General features: G+C 43.1%; 1 protein-coding gene across 3 annotated transcripts in view; it reads left to right on the top strand.

Moving 5' to 3' along the window:
* wasf1 (WASP family member 1) overlaps positions 1 to 14,629 on the top strand; it is a 143,462-nt gene that overhangs the window by 14,205 nt on the left and 114,628 nt on the right. The window contains exon 1 of one of the 3 annotated variants that reach the window (XM_068019321.1): positions 3,618 to 3,700. The exons of the other annotated variants lie outside the window; for them this stretch is intronic. The gene's annotated coding sequence lies outside the window, so the exon portion shown is untranslated. Of the gene's footprint in view, positions 1 to 3,617; positions 3,701 to 14,629 lie in introns of those variants that run through there. 3 annotated transcript variants of the gene reach the window in all.

Genomic DNA, 14,629 nt, shown 5'->3' with positions numbered 1-14,629 from the left:
TCGAAAAGGCTCCATCAAGCTGCAAGCATACGTAAACTCCATCCTTAAGGTCTTCCGTTGCTTGCTGCAGCATCATCTGAAAAAGATGGTGAATAGGGTCGGGGCCAGCATACGTCCCTGCGTTATGCCACTAGAGATTCGGAAGGGATTCGAGAGGTCATTGTTTTGCTTATCTTGTCTGTACTGATTTTCATGAAACTGCTTCACCATGGCCAGGAACCTGGATGGGCATCTTAAGTTTTTTTCAAGGATTTGCCAAAGACCATCTCTGCTCACAGTGTCGAATGCCTTGGTGAAGTCTACGAAAGTGACGTACAGGCCTTTGTGTTTGCTCATTACACTTTTCTTGTAATTGTCTGAGTGCAAATACCATGTCTTTGGTGCCTCTGTTTGCTCTGAAACCACACTGGCTCTCTGGGAGGTTTTCTTCCGCAATGGTAGGTGCAAGCCTGTTCAGAAGTATTCTAGCCAGGATCATCATCCCAGCAATAGGAAGGAGGGTAATCCCATGGTAGTTGGAGCAATCTGATTTTTCTCCTTTGTTTTTGTACAAGGTAGTGATAACGGCATCACGAAGATCCTGTGGAATCCTGCCCTGTTCCCAGCAGGCTGTGAAAAACCCATGGAGCTTGGTGTATAGGGCAGGGCCACCATGCGTCAAGGCTTCGGGTGCAATTCCATCGGCTCTGGGGGCTTTGTTGGTCTTCATCTGGTTGATGGCAGTCATAGTTTCCTCCAGAGTTGGACTCTCATCCAGTTCTTCTTTGACACACTTCTGTTGGCTGCGATTGATGGCAGTATCGTGCACTGTGCACTGAAGAGAGTTTCAAAGTGTTCCGACCAGCGATCCAGGACTGACTCCTTGTTGGTGTGTAGGATCTTGCCATTGGCGCTCTTCAGGGGGTTTTGGGTTTGATATGTTGGTCCATAGACAGATTTTAGCGCTTCATAGAAATTTCTTATGTCGCCAGTATCAGTGTACAGTTGAGGTTTTTTCCAAAAGTGCAATCCACCAGTCATTTTGGATGTTCCTCAGTTTACATTGAAGGGTGCTGCATGCTTGATGGTAGGCTGTCTTTTTCTCTTGGGTGGCCAGATGAGCCTGATGTGCTAACCTTTTTAATTTTAGCAGATCTTGAATTTCCTTGTCATTTTCATCAAACCAGTCCCTATTCTTCTTGGTGCTGGGTCTGAGGACCTCATTGGAAGTATTCAGTACTGCAGCTTTGATGTGTTTCCAGAGTTCTTCTGGAGTGGAATCAGCAGTGAGATCAGGATGTTCCAGTCTAGTCTGTAAGGTTGCTTGCTGAGGTTTGCAGATTGCTCACTCAAAATTTCTTTGATGGGTTGTCTCTAGGTCTTTTCTTGGACTTAGGCTTGAAGTGGAAGTTCAGCTTTGAGTGAACAAGCCGGTGGTCTGTATGACAGTCAGCACTGGGCATGACTCTAGTATGCAGGACGTCCTTAAGGTCACACTGGTGCACCAAGATGTAATCTATCAGGTGCCAGTGTTTAGAGCGGGGATGCATCCATGTGGTCTTAAAGCGATCTTTTTGTTGAAAGAAGGTATTGGTATGGACAGCTGCTTTTCTGCACAGAATTCCAAGAGTAAATGTCTGTTTTCATTACAGTTTCCGACTCCATGGTTTCCGAGTACTTCCTTCCATGCCAGGCTGTCATGGCCCACTCTGGCGTTAAAATCGCCAAGGACATCAATTTTGTCCTTGGGAGGAGCATTCTGGATGAGTTCACGGAGATCTGTGTAGAATTTATCTTTGTCAGCTGGGTTAGCCTTCAGAGTTGGAGCATAAACACTGCTGAGGGTTGCATGCTGCTAGTCATGGAGGGGCAGGTGCAGGGACATGATGTTTTCGGAATGGCAAATTGGCAGGCTTGGAAGTTTAGTGGCGATAGTCTTCACCATGAAGCCAACACCGAAGAGGTGTTCACCTTGAGGTCTACCTGACCAATAGAGGGTGTAGCCAGTGTTGTGTTCTGTGAGGCTGCCTTGCCCTGAGAAGCAGACCTCACTCAGAGCCGCTATATCAACGTCTAGTCTGGCTAGCTCATTGGCCACCAGGGCTGAGCGTCGTTGGGGGCAGCTGTTGTCAGCAGAGTCGAGCATTGTTCTCATGTTCCAGCAGGCGAGTTTCAGAATTTTTCTTCTCTTCCCACCTTTTTGAAGCAAGGTTAGGAGTTCACGTTTCCTTCTCTGTTGTAGTTTAACCACATTAAGAGATGCCCGTTGACCGCGGTAAGCCAACTGGGTGGTGGGGTGATGAGCATTTGTTTAGGCCCCTCTCCAATTCAGAAGCAAGCAGTGCTGTCCTTCAAAAAGGCTGCTTGGTCGCTCAGGGTGCTACTGAGTGATCGCCGTTCCTTCACTATCGCTGGGTCAAAATCCTGGAACTCCCTTCCTAACAGCACTGCTGGTGTACCTACCGCACATGGACTGCAGCGGTTCAGGAAGGCAGTTCACCACCACCTCAAGGGCAATTAGGGATGGGCAGTAAATGCTGGCCTAGCCAGCGATGCCCACATCCCAAGAACGAATGAAAAAAAAAGCGTTGTTCCTCTCTTTTTGTGAAAACAGACGTAAAGTATTCATTAAGAACCATACCTACATCTTGTGCCTCCATACACGTTAGCTTTATTGCCCTACTCTTTCCTTAGTTATCCTCTTGCTCTTTACATCTTAAGGAAACACCTTTGTGCTTTCCTGATTTTTCATGCCCTCTCTTTGCTTTCCTAATTTACTTTTAATTTCACATCTACGCTTTCTATACTTTTCTAGGCAATTTGCAGTATTAGGCTCTTGGCATCTGACGTAAGCTTTCTTTTTGTTTTATCCTACTATGTATGCTTTGACATCCAGTGGGGGGAGGGGGAGGCATCTACACTTCAGTCCCAGCCTTTGTTCTTTGTGAGAACATATTTGTTTTGCACCTTGAATGCTTTCCACTGCTCTGATTTTGTGATGTCTCATTCACTCCTCCTTATCCTTCCTAGCCTTTGTGCTCTCTGTGTAAATGTACTCTTCTCTTCTCCATGCCCAGTTTCTTCTTTCTTCCCCCTCAAATTCTCTTCACACCTCCTCTCTCTCCTTCTCCCCTCTACCTTTCCCCCCCCCCCCCCCACCCCATGTATTTGCTTCCATTCTTGCTTCTGCACGTTAGTTCATTATCTGCCCCCGCCCACTCTTGACCCAAAAAATTCGAATTGGGCATGACTATCCATGTGCAATGCCGTGTGAGATCAATTAGTAAGTTAATATATTTTGTCCAGTTTTATTATAACAATTTCATTTATCCCCCGACTAATAAGACCTATGTAGTGAGATATCACTTTTTCTTGGTTGTGTGGGGGGGGGGGGGGGGGTGGAATCGGACTACGGGCTGTGACCTCTATCCTAGTACTACTGAAAGGTATATGATGCATGCAGGAATCTTAAGTTCTATTTGAATACTGAATGTTTGATGATTTGGGGATAAAGGTTATCTATTGTAATAAATCTCATTCCTGTAGTGACTCTACATTTCTCATTGTTAAAGCTGATACATATATGAACCAGTATTGGAAAAAATTTTATAAAAGCAAAATACTGCAGATGCTGGAAATCTGAAATAAAAACAAGAAATGCTGGAAATACTCAGCAGATCTGGCAGCATCTGTGGAGAGAGAAGCAGAGTTAACATTTCAGGTCAGTGACCCTTCATCAAACTGGCAGAGCCAGAAATGTAATAGGTCTTCAGCAAGTAAAGTGGAGGTGGGGCAAGAAATAACAAAAGAGGTGTTGATAGGACAAGGTCACCGAGAATAACTGACCAGAAGGTCATGGAGCAAAGGCAAATGGTATGTTAATGGTGTGCTGAAAGACAAAGCATTAGTACAGAGAGAGTGGAATTTTGTTTGTTGGGGTTGAAAATAAGATGTGAAGGTTTCACAGTCGGATGGTTGAGCCATGATTGCATAAAACGTAAACTATTTAATTTTGTGTGCACTGTGCTATCTGTCACTCGCTCACTCTCATTCCACCCACCTGCTCTGTGCTCTCTTCTCTTTCTCCACCTCCCATGTACTTCTCTCGTTCTGCCCCCTGCCCACCGTCACCTTTTCTCTTCTCATTCTCCCCTCCCCATATTTACCTCCCTTCGTGTTTCTCTGCATTATTAATTGTCATTGCTGTATGTTGACATGCTGGTAAGATAAATCAAAGCTGATAGTTAACTTAGCAGGCTGACAGTAGTTTAGTGGTAATGTCACTGGACTAATAATCCAGAGGCCCAGGTTAATGTCCTGGGGACACGGGTTTAAATCCCACCATGGCAGCTGGTAGAATTTAAATTTTATTAATTCAAGTAATTAATAAAAATCTGGTATTGAAAGCTAGTCTCAGTAATGGTGCCATGAAACCTTCGTTGATTGTCATAAAAACGCATCTGATTCATTAATGTCCATTAGGGAAGGAAATCTGTTGTCCTTACCTGGTCTGGCATGTGTTTTTTAAATTCTTTCATGGGTTGTGGGTGTCGCTGGCAAGGCCAGCATTTGTTGCCCATCCCTAATTGCTCTTGACAACTGAGTGGCTTGTTAGGCCATTTCAGAGGGCAGTTAAGACCAAACCACATTGTGACTCCAGACCCATAGCAAGCCACTCAGTTGTACTCCACCGCTACAGAAAAGTCAAAAAGGAATAAAACCGGACAGATCATCTGGCATCGACTGAGGCACTGGAAACAACAATTCCACCCCCAACCCTACAAAGCCCTCCTTATGCATATTTGGGGGCTTGTGCCAAAATTGGGAGAGCTGTCCTACAGACTATCCAAGCAAAAGCCCAACATAGTCATACTCTCAGAATCATACCTTACAGCCAATGTCCCAAACGCCATCAGGAGGCGGCAGCACAGTGATATACTGTCAGGAGGGATTTGCCCTGGAGGTCCTCGACATTGAATCTGGACCTCATGAACTGTCATGACATCAGGTCAAATGTTGGCAAGGAAATCTCCAGCTAATTACTACTTACCGCTTTCCCTCAACTGATGAATCAGTACTCCTCCATGTTGAACACCATTTGGAGCAAGCACTGAGGGTAGCAAGGGCTCGGAATGTACTCTGGTGGGGGGCTTCAATATCCATCACCAAAAGTGGCTCGGTAGCACCACTACTGACTGAGCGGTCCAAGTACTGAAGGACACGTCTGCCAGACTGGGCCTGCGGCAGGTGGTGAAGGAACCAATAAGAGGGGAAAACCTATTAGACCTTGCATCTGTCCATGATAGTATTGGCAGGAGTGACCACCACACAGTTCTTGTGAAGATAAGTCTTCACACTGACCATACCCTCCATCGTGTTGTGTGGCACTACCACCGGGATAGATGCAGAACAGATCTAGCAGCTCAACACTGGGCATCCATGAAGTGCTGTGGGCCATCAGCAGCAGCAGAATTGTATTCAATCACAATCATGGCCCAACATATCCCTCACTCTACCATTGTCATCAAGCCAAGGGATCAACCCTGGTTCAATGAAGAGTGCAGGAGAGGATGTCAGGAATAGCTCCAGGTATACCTAAAAATGAGGTGTCAACCTGGTGAAGCTACATCAGTGCAAAAGACAAGGCTGAAGCATTTGCAACTATCTTTATCCAGAAGGGCCGAGTGGATGGTCCATCTCTGCCTCCTCGTGAGGTCCCCAGCATCACTGATGCCAATCTTCAGCCAATTTAATTCACTCCACGTTATATCAAGAAACGGCCAAAGGCACTGGATACTGTAAAGGCTGTGGGCACTGACAACGTCCTGGCAATAGCACTGAAGACTTGTGCTCCAGAACTAGCTGTGCCCATAGGCAAGCTGTTCCAATGCAGCTGCAACACTCTTATCTACTTGGCAATGGGAAATTGCCTAGGTATTTCCTATCCACAAAAAGCAAGACAAATCCAATCCAGCCAATTACCGCCCCAACAGCCCCCTCTTGATCATCAGTAAAGTGATGGAAAGTGTCGTCGACAGTACTATCAAGCAGCACATACACACCACCAACCTGTTTGCTGATGGTTAGTTTGGATTCCACCTAGAAGGACGAGAGCAGCAGACACATGGGAATGCCATCACCTGCAAGTTCCCCTCCAAGCCGCACACCATCCTGATGTGGAACTAGATCACCGTTCCTTCACTGTCGCTGGATCAAAATCCTGGAACTCCATTCCTAACAGCACTGTGGGTATGCCCGCACTAGATGGCCTACAGCGATTCAAGAAGGCAGCTCACCACTTTCTCAAGGGCAATTAGGGATGGGCAACAAATGCTGCCCTTGTTAGTGACGCCCACATCCCATGAAAGAATAGAACAAAATTTAGTGATCTGATTTTTTTTAAAAAATGATTTGAGTATTGGGTAAAGGTAGCAAAACATTTTGAAACAGATTCAGATTAAGTATTAATTAAGATATTGGGAACTGACACATGATGTATTGTGTTGTAACATTAAAACTGGTGTCAAAAGTAGAAACTTAATCTTATCAATCATAATTTGTGCAATTTGCTGTGTTTGTGTAGAATGGTAAGAATATGCTCATGTGTGCTCATAAAGCCAAGTAACATAAAAGTATAATTGTCTACAATCATTTATACTCAGTAGCCTTCTTATGCAAAGTGTTAACATTAATCTTGGAAAGTTGTGTTTTAAATAAAATTTAAATTGGGTAAGTTTTTTGCTTGGATTTGCTCATACCTCGAGGGCACTTGTTTAATGTAATAGCCCCTCAAAACAATCTATGCCTTAATTTGTGGGTTTGTTCATTTCAATGAGGTGAACTCCAGTTAATTTAGAAATGGATGTTGAAGAAATGTGTTCAAATTACAATGAACACATTTAATTTTTTGATTTATTTAGTAAACTTATTTTTACTTGCCAACTTGGCTCATTTGGCACTTTTGAGTCGTAAATTTGTGTGTTCTGAGCCTCAAAGAAAGACCTGTATTTATATAAGGCCTTTCACAATCTCAGGACTTACTTTATAGTCAACTAAGTACTTCTGAAGTGTAGTCCCTGTTGTAATGTAGGAAACACAGCAGCCAGTTTGTGAACCTCAAGGTCCCACAAACAGCAATATGATAATGGCCAGATAATCTGTTTTTAGTGCTTTTGATGGATAAATATTGACCGGGAATAACTCTCCTGTTCTTTGAAATAGCACCGTGTGATCTTTTACAGTATGATATGCAATTTAATGCAAATTTTCTCTCATTCTAGCGGTTAAAGTATATCTAAATGTGTGTATTACCCTCTTAAATTTCTTCCATTATTTTGGCTATTGCTGCTTTGCTCATGATTTTCTTAGTTGAACTCTAATAATTTTTGTCTTAAAGTTGTAATAGTTCTGAAATTGGAAACAAAATTACTCTTGTAATACGAGTAGGTTTACTTTCTTGTTGACTTATTACAATTGGCATCATCTTTGCAATTGAGATAATATGATAATATGGTTACAATGCAATGATATGCAATAATCTATTGGGGCTATCACAAAATAGGAATCATGAGTGGAATTGTGACTTGGATAGGGTTATTATGGAATATTATGCAAGGAAAACTAAACCACAGGCAGGTACATTTTTTACTGTCCTTTTAAGACGTCTTTTTTTTTTGTATGGCAAAGTTCCCCACCCCTAAACAAATCCTTAATTACTGTACTTAAATATGTGGTTTTCCTTTGGTTTACTTTTGTTGCAGTATGGTTAAGCTATATTGGACCAAGGCTTTTTGTGAAATGTGCTCTTAAAGATTACACGTTTGTTATCAGTAGACATTATATATTTTTACTTGGGCATTGGTTGTTCATCTTTTATATTTCAAAAGAAATGGTTACATGTATCCTCGTCATTAGAAGTAGAATGTAATGGATACAGCAGAACTCTACTTCCATTCTGTTCAGGTAGAGCTGGGCTTTCTAAAAGCCAGTTACTTTCTACATATGCATACTTGATCCAATCAGCTTTATGATTCAGCACAGAAACTAATTTAGCAAAGTAGTTTACATTTACTTGGGTGATATGGAGTTAATGACGCTGGCACAGCAGTTAAGGTGGCATGCTTTATAATATAAGACAAATGCAAGATTATCTCATTATTTTAAAAACTACATATTTGTGTGTTTTAGCATATTTTTTGAACTTAAAGTTTTTTTTAGAGACCTTTTTTGTGCAGTACAAAACTGAGATATTTGGAAAGTTGGAAATCATCTCTTTCTGGGTTAAAATAACAATATTTGTCTCTCTCTCGTTTCCTCTCATTCATGAAACTATAGTAAAATGCAGTATCCTGTGTTGTGGTACAGAACTTCCAGGAAGATCCAAGGATCTATCCCCAGTCTATACTTGAGTTGATCTCAGCCCAGTAACATGGAATTTGTCACTGTCCCCCGTGGAGTGGAAAAGTTAACTAGAGTTGCTTCTTCTGATTTGCCATTCAGTGACCCATACGCAAAAGTCTGCATATGGACATCAGTCAAAGACAGGATCAGGATTGACTGTGCTGTACCATTCTCTTTTTCTTCCCTCCATCCGTTCCTCCATTGGCTGATTTTCACCCATTGATCAATAACCAAAATGAGTCAGCACCTTCTAAAGGAGGGGAAAGAATTGTAGATTGCCAGGAAAAATTTTACAGCTTATGGCAGGAGAACGGTAGCTTGTCACTGTGCTTCCTTAAATTTGCATTGTCTAGTCTCTAACAACTGCTTATTTTTTTTGGAATTGGTAATGTGCTGCACCCATGTATTTTCACTGTACTGTAGCCTTCCCAGGTTTATGGGCTTTTCCATTACAAAATGCTTCACTATAAACCCCTGATACTCAAATGATTTATTCAATGTTATATTATATCAAGTGTTCAAGTCTTCAGAAGAAGGAATTTTCCTCCACACAAGATCAGGGGGCAAGTTGCCCGTCTAAGAGCGAAGTCCAAAGTACGGAAAGTCCTCATCGGGGAACTCCTCTTTGCTGACGATGCTGCTTTAACATCTCACACTGAAGAGTGTCTGCAGAGTCTCATCGACAGGTTTGCGGCTGCCTGCAACGAATTTGGCCTAACCATCAGCCTCAAGAAAACGAACATCATGGGACAGGACGTCAGAAATGCTCCATCCATCAATATTGGCGACCACGCTCTGGAAGTGGTTCAAGAGTTCACCCACCTAGGCTCAACTATCACCAGTAACCTGTCTCTCGATGCAGAAATCAACAAGCGCATGGGAAAGGCTTCCACTGCTATGTCCAGACTGGCCAAGAGAGTGTGGGAAAATGGCGCACTGACATGGAACACAAAAGTCCGAGTGTATCAAGCCTGTGTCCTCAGTACCTTGCTCTATGGCAGCGAGGCCTGGACAACGTATGTCAGCCAAGAGCGACGTCTCAATTCATTCCATCTTCGCTGCCTCTGGAGAATACTTGGCATCAAGTGGCAGGACCGTATCTCCAACACAGAAGTCCTCGAGGCGGCCAACATCCCCAGCTTATACACACTACTGAGTCAGCGACGCTTGAGATGCCTTGGCCATGTGAGCCACATGGAAGATGGCAGGATCCCCAAAGACACATTGAACAGCGAGCTCGCCACTGGTATCAGACCCACCGGCCGTCCATGTCTGCTTTAAAGACATCTGCAAACGCGACATGAAGTCCTGTGACATTGATCACAAGACGTGGGAGTCAGTTGCCAGCATTCGCCAGAGCTGGCGGGCAGCCATAAAGGCGGGGCTAAAGTGTGGCGAGTCAAAGAGACTTAGCAGTTGGCAGGAAAAAAGACAGAAGCGCAAGGGGAGAGCCAACTATGTAACAGCCCCGACAAACAAATTGTTCTGCAGCACCTGTGGAAGGGTCTGTCACTCTAGAATTGGCCTTTATAGCCACTCCAGGCACTGCTCCACACACCACTGACCACCTCCAGGCGCTTACCCATTGTCTCTCGAGATAAGGAGGCCAAAGAAGAACTATTACTAGATTGCTGTTTTGATACAGTAAATTTATAAAATTTCATCTAAATAGTATCTTTGGGAAGCACAGATGAGATAAGAACCTTAAGTCTGTTATTCTGATGCCAACATAGTCTATCAATTAATCATGTTTGCAGTGTTCAGATGCTATCTGCATATTTCACAACATACAAAATTAAATTTTTGCAACAAATAGTATTATATTCTTTTATATTCTATAAATAAAGAACGCTTGGCTCACCAGCAGTTATTTTCTTTGTGCAAAAAAGGTCACGTCTGTTTAAGATAATTGATATTTTGTATCAGCTTATATAACAGGAGTTTTGTGGTGAATACCGTATTCAGTAAACTATACAGTGGGTGTTCCCCAGGGGTCAGTATTAGGGCTGCTGCTCTTTTTTAATTAATATATTAATGACCTGGACATGGGTATATGTGGCTAAATATCAACGTTTACAGATGATACAAAAGTCAGAAATGTAGTGAACAATGAGGAGGATAGTAAACAGACTTGAGGACAGACAGACTAGTAAAATGGGTAAATACGTAGGTGAAATTTTAATTATATGGACTGACAGAAGGTATTCGATGAAGTTCCTCATAAGAGACTGGTATCTAAATTTGAAGCTCATGGAATTGAAGGCACATTATTGACCTAATTAGGAAATTGTCTGAGCAGCAGGGGACAGTGTTGGGATGGCAGGTACTTGTTAGTAGAATGTGACTAGTAATGTCCCGCAAGCAGCCTCAACTATTCATTGTATTCATTAGCGATTTAGATGATGGGATAGACAGCCACATGTCCAAATTTGCAGATGATACAGGCAGCATTGTAAGCAGTGTAGATGGAGTTTAACATTATAAAGTGATATTGATAGGTTAAGTGAATGGGCAAAACTATGGAATGCATTTCAATGTTGGCAAATGGGAGGTCATCCACCTTGGATCTAATAAAGATAGAACAGGGTACTGTCTAAATGATAAGCTAAGATAAAAAAAAATTAGAGCTAGACCTTTCGGGAGTGAAATTAGGAAACACAGCTACATGCAAAGGGTGGTAGAAGTTTGGAACTCTCTCCCACAAACAGCACTGATGCTAGATCACTTTTTAATTTTAAAACTGGGATTTATAGAATTTTTTTGACCAAAGGTGTTGAGATATGGAGCAAAGACAAGTATATGGAGTTGAGTCGCAGATCATCCATGATCTCATTGAATGGCAAAACAAGCTGAAAGGGCTAAATACCCTACTCCTGTTCCTATGTTCCTTGGAGAGACTGGAGAGCTGGTGTTGTTTAGAACAGAGAAGCTTAAGAGGTGTTTTGATAGAGTAAATGGGGAAAAACTGTTTCCAGTGGCAGAAGGGTTAGGAAGCAGAGGACACTGATTTAAGATGATTGGCAGAAGAACCAGAGGTGATATGTGGCAACATATTTTTACACTGCCAATTGTTCTGCTGTGAAATGCCTGGTGGAAACAGCTTCAATAGTAACATTCAAAAGAGAATTGGATAAATACTTAGAAAAAATACAGGGCTATGGAGAAAGAGCAGGGGAGTGAGATTAATTGGATAGCTGCCTCCTGTGCTGCATCATTCGAAAATTTTAATTAAGAAACTGAGGCGAAGGGTCCAGGCTCATTGTGTAGAACACCACCAGTGTTGAACAGTAAGCTAGAAGATAAGGTGAATCAGGAAGAAATAAGCAGGTGATGCATGCTTGTTAAAAGTCTGAAGAAGAATGATAGAGGTAAGGAGTTGAAAAGTTTTGAGGTCCTGGAAAGCTGCAGTTTAGTGTAGGAACTTCTGTAATGAATCTTGATTTTTAATGAAATTAGAATGTATGAAAGTTGGAGAGCTTGGAGGGCAGTGTATTTGGAGTTCAAACGGCAAAACAAAAAGATGAGAAGCTCTGAATTATCAAAATAGAAAAAGATGAAAAGTTGTGATGACTAGTAGTGGGAGATGGATAACCCAGGAAAAGATTGTTCTAATAAAAAGATTATCAAGGAGGATAAACTCAGTCAGAAAGCTGAATGTGATGCTGGCCGCCTTCACATAAGGTGTAGAATATGAACATAAATAAATGCTACTGCACTTATTGACTGTCTTGGTCAGAACTCAGTGAAAAAGGTCCATGCAAAGAATACTAGAAAAAAAAATTAAAGTCTCTTTATCTGAATGTGTGAAGCATTCACAAGATAGATGAACTAGCAGCACAAGAGATAAATGGTTTGGATCTAATCACCATTGCAGAGACATGGTTACAAGGTGACTAAAATTGGAAAATAAATATTCCAGGGTACACAGCATTACAAAAAGATACCCTAGAGGAGTATAGAAAGTGTAGGGGGTACTTAAAGTATTTAGGAGAGCAAAGAGGGGGCATGAAAAAACACTGGCAGACAAGATAAAGGAAAATCCCAAGACGTTTTATAAGTATATTAAGGGCAAGAGGATAACTGGGGAAAGAGTAGGACCCATTAAGGTCCAAAGTGGCTGTCTGTGTGCGGAGCCGGAGGACATAGGTGAGGTATTAAATGAAATAAAAGCAAGAAATGCTGGAAATACTCAGCAGGTCTGGCAGCATCTGTGGAGAGAGAAGCAGAGTTAACGTTTCAGGTCGGTGACCCTTCTTCAGAACTGGCAGAGCCAGAAATGTAATAGGTTTTAAGCAAGTAAAATATTTCTGGTGGTGCTATATGTATCCGCATGGGTCCCAGTTATGCCTGTCTTTTTGTGGGATATGTCGAACATTCCTTGTTCCAGTCCTGCTAAGGCACCCTCCCCCAACTCTCTCTCCATTACATTGCTGACTGTATCGGTGCCGTTTCCTGCTCCTGGAACGGGAAAACTTTCTCAAATTTGCTTCTAATTTCCACCCTTCTTTCACCTTTACATGGTCCATCTCCAACACCTCCCTTCCCTTCCTTGACCTCTCTGTCTCCATCTCTGGGGATAGGCTATCTACTCATATTCATTATAAGCCCACCGACTACCGCAGCTACCTTGACTACACTTCTTCACACCCTGCCTCCTGTAAGGACTCCATTCCATTCTCCCAGTTTCTCTGTCTCTGATGCATCTGCTCTGATGATGCTACCTTCCACGACAGCGCTTCTGATATGTCTTTTTTCCACATCCGAGAATTCCCCCACTGTGGTTGACAGGGCCCTCAACCGTGTCCAGCCCATTTCCCACACCATTACCCTCATCCCTTCTCCCTCCCTCCCAGAACCGCGACAGGGTTCCCCTTGTCCTCATTTTCCACCCCACCAGCCTCCACATCTAAAGGATAGGTAAATTGGCCATTGTAAATTGCCCCTAGTTTAGGTAGGTGGTAGGAGAATGGTGGGGACATGGTAAGAAATATGGGATTAATGTAGGATTAGTATAAATGGGTGGTTGTTGGTCAGCACAGACTCGGTGGGCCGAAGGGCCTGTTTCAGTGCTGTATCTCTCTATGTCTCCGCCACCTCCAGCGTGATGCCACTACCAAACACATCTTCCCCTCCCCTCCCCTATCAGCATTCTGAAGGGATCGTTCCCTCCGCGACACCCTGGTCCACTCCTCCATTACCCCCACCACCTCGTCCCCTTCCCACGGCACCTTCCCCTGCAATTGCAGGAGGTGTAATACCTGCCCATTTACCACCTCTCTCCGCACTATCCAAGGCCCCAAACACTACTTTCGGGTGAAGCAGCGATTTACTTGTACTACTTTCAATTTAGTATAAAAGCAAAATACTGCGGATGCTGGAAATCTGAAATAAAAACAAGAAATGCTGGAACCACTCAGCAGGTCTGGCAGCATCTGTGGAAAGAGAAGCAGGGTTAACGTTTCGGGTCAGTTCCGAAGAAGGGTCACTGACCCGAAACGTTAACTCTGCTTCTCTTTCCACAGATGCTGCCAGACCTGCTGAGTGGTTCCAGCATTTCTTGTTTTTATTTCAACTTAGTATACTGTATTCGCTGCTCACAATGTGGTCTCCTCTACATTGGGAAGACCAAACGCAGATTGGGTGACTGTTTTGCAGAACACCTCCGCTCAGTCTGAAAGCATGACCTCGAGCTTCCAGTTGCTGGCCATTTCAACACTCCACCCCCGCTCCCCCCCCCCCCCCCCTCCGCTCTCATGCCCACATCTCTGTCCTGGGATTGCTGCAGTGTTCCAGTGAACATCAATGCAAGCTCGAGGAACAGTATATCATTTACCGATTCGGCACGCTACAGCTGGACTGAAGGTTGAGTTCAATCATTTCATAAGAGCATGACGGGCCTCCCTTTTTATTTTTATTTTAGTTATTTTTTTCATTTTTTATGTGTTCGTTTTATTTTAGTTTGTTTCTACTATGCCTATCCACTTTTTTCATGCTTGTGCTTGGGGCCAGGCTGTTCAGTTTTCTGTCAGTTAACACCCTCTCTGTACTAACGCATTGTCTTTCAGCACACCATTAACATACTGTTTGCCTTTGCTCCATGACCTTCTGGTCAGTTATTCTCTGTGACCTTGTCCTATCAACACCTCTTTTGTTATCTCTTGCCCCACCCCGCTTTACTTGCTTAAAACCTTTTACATTTCTGGCTCTGCCAGTTCCGATGAAGGGTTACTGACCTGAAACATTAACTCTG

The sequence above is a fragment of the Heterodontus francisci genome, chromosome 3 (genome assembly GCF_036365525.1).
Source record: "Heterodontus francisci isolate sHetFra1 chromosome 3, sHetFra1.hap1, whole genome shotgun sequence".
In the NCBI taxonomy this organism is placed as follows: domain Eukaryota; kingdom Metazoa; phylum Chordata; class Chondrichthyes; order Heterodontiformes; family Heterodontidae; genus Heterodontus; species Heterodontus francisci.
This window is presented reverse-complemented; position numbering and strand designations above follow the sequence as displayed.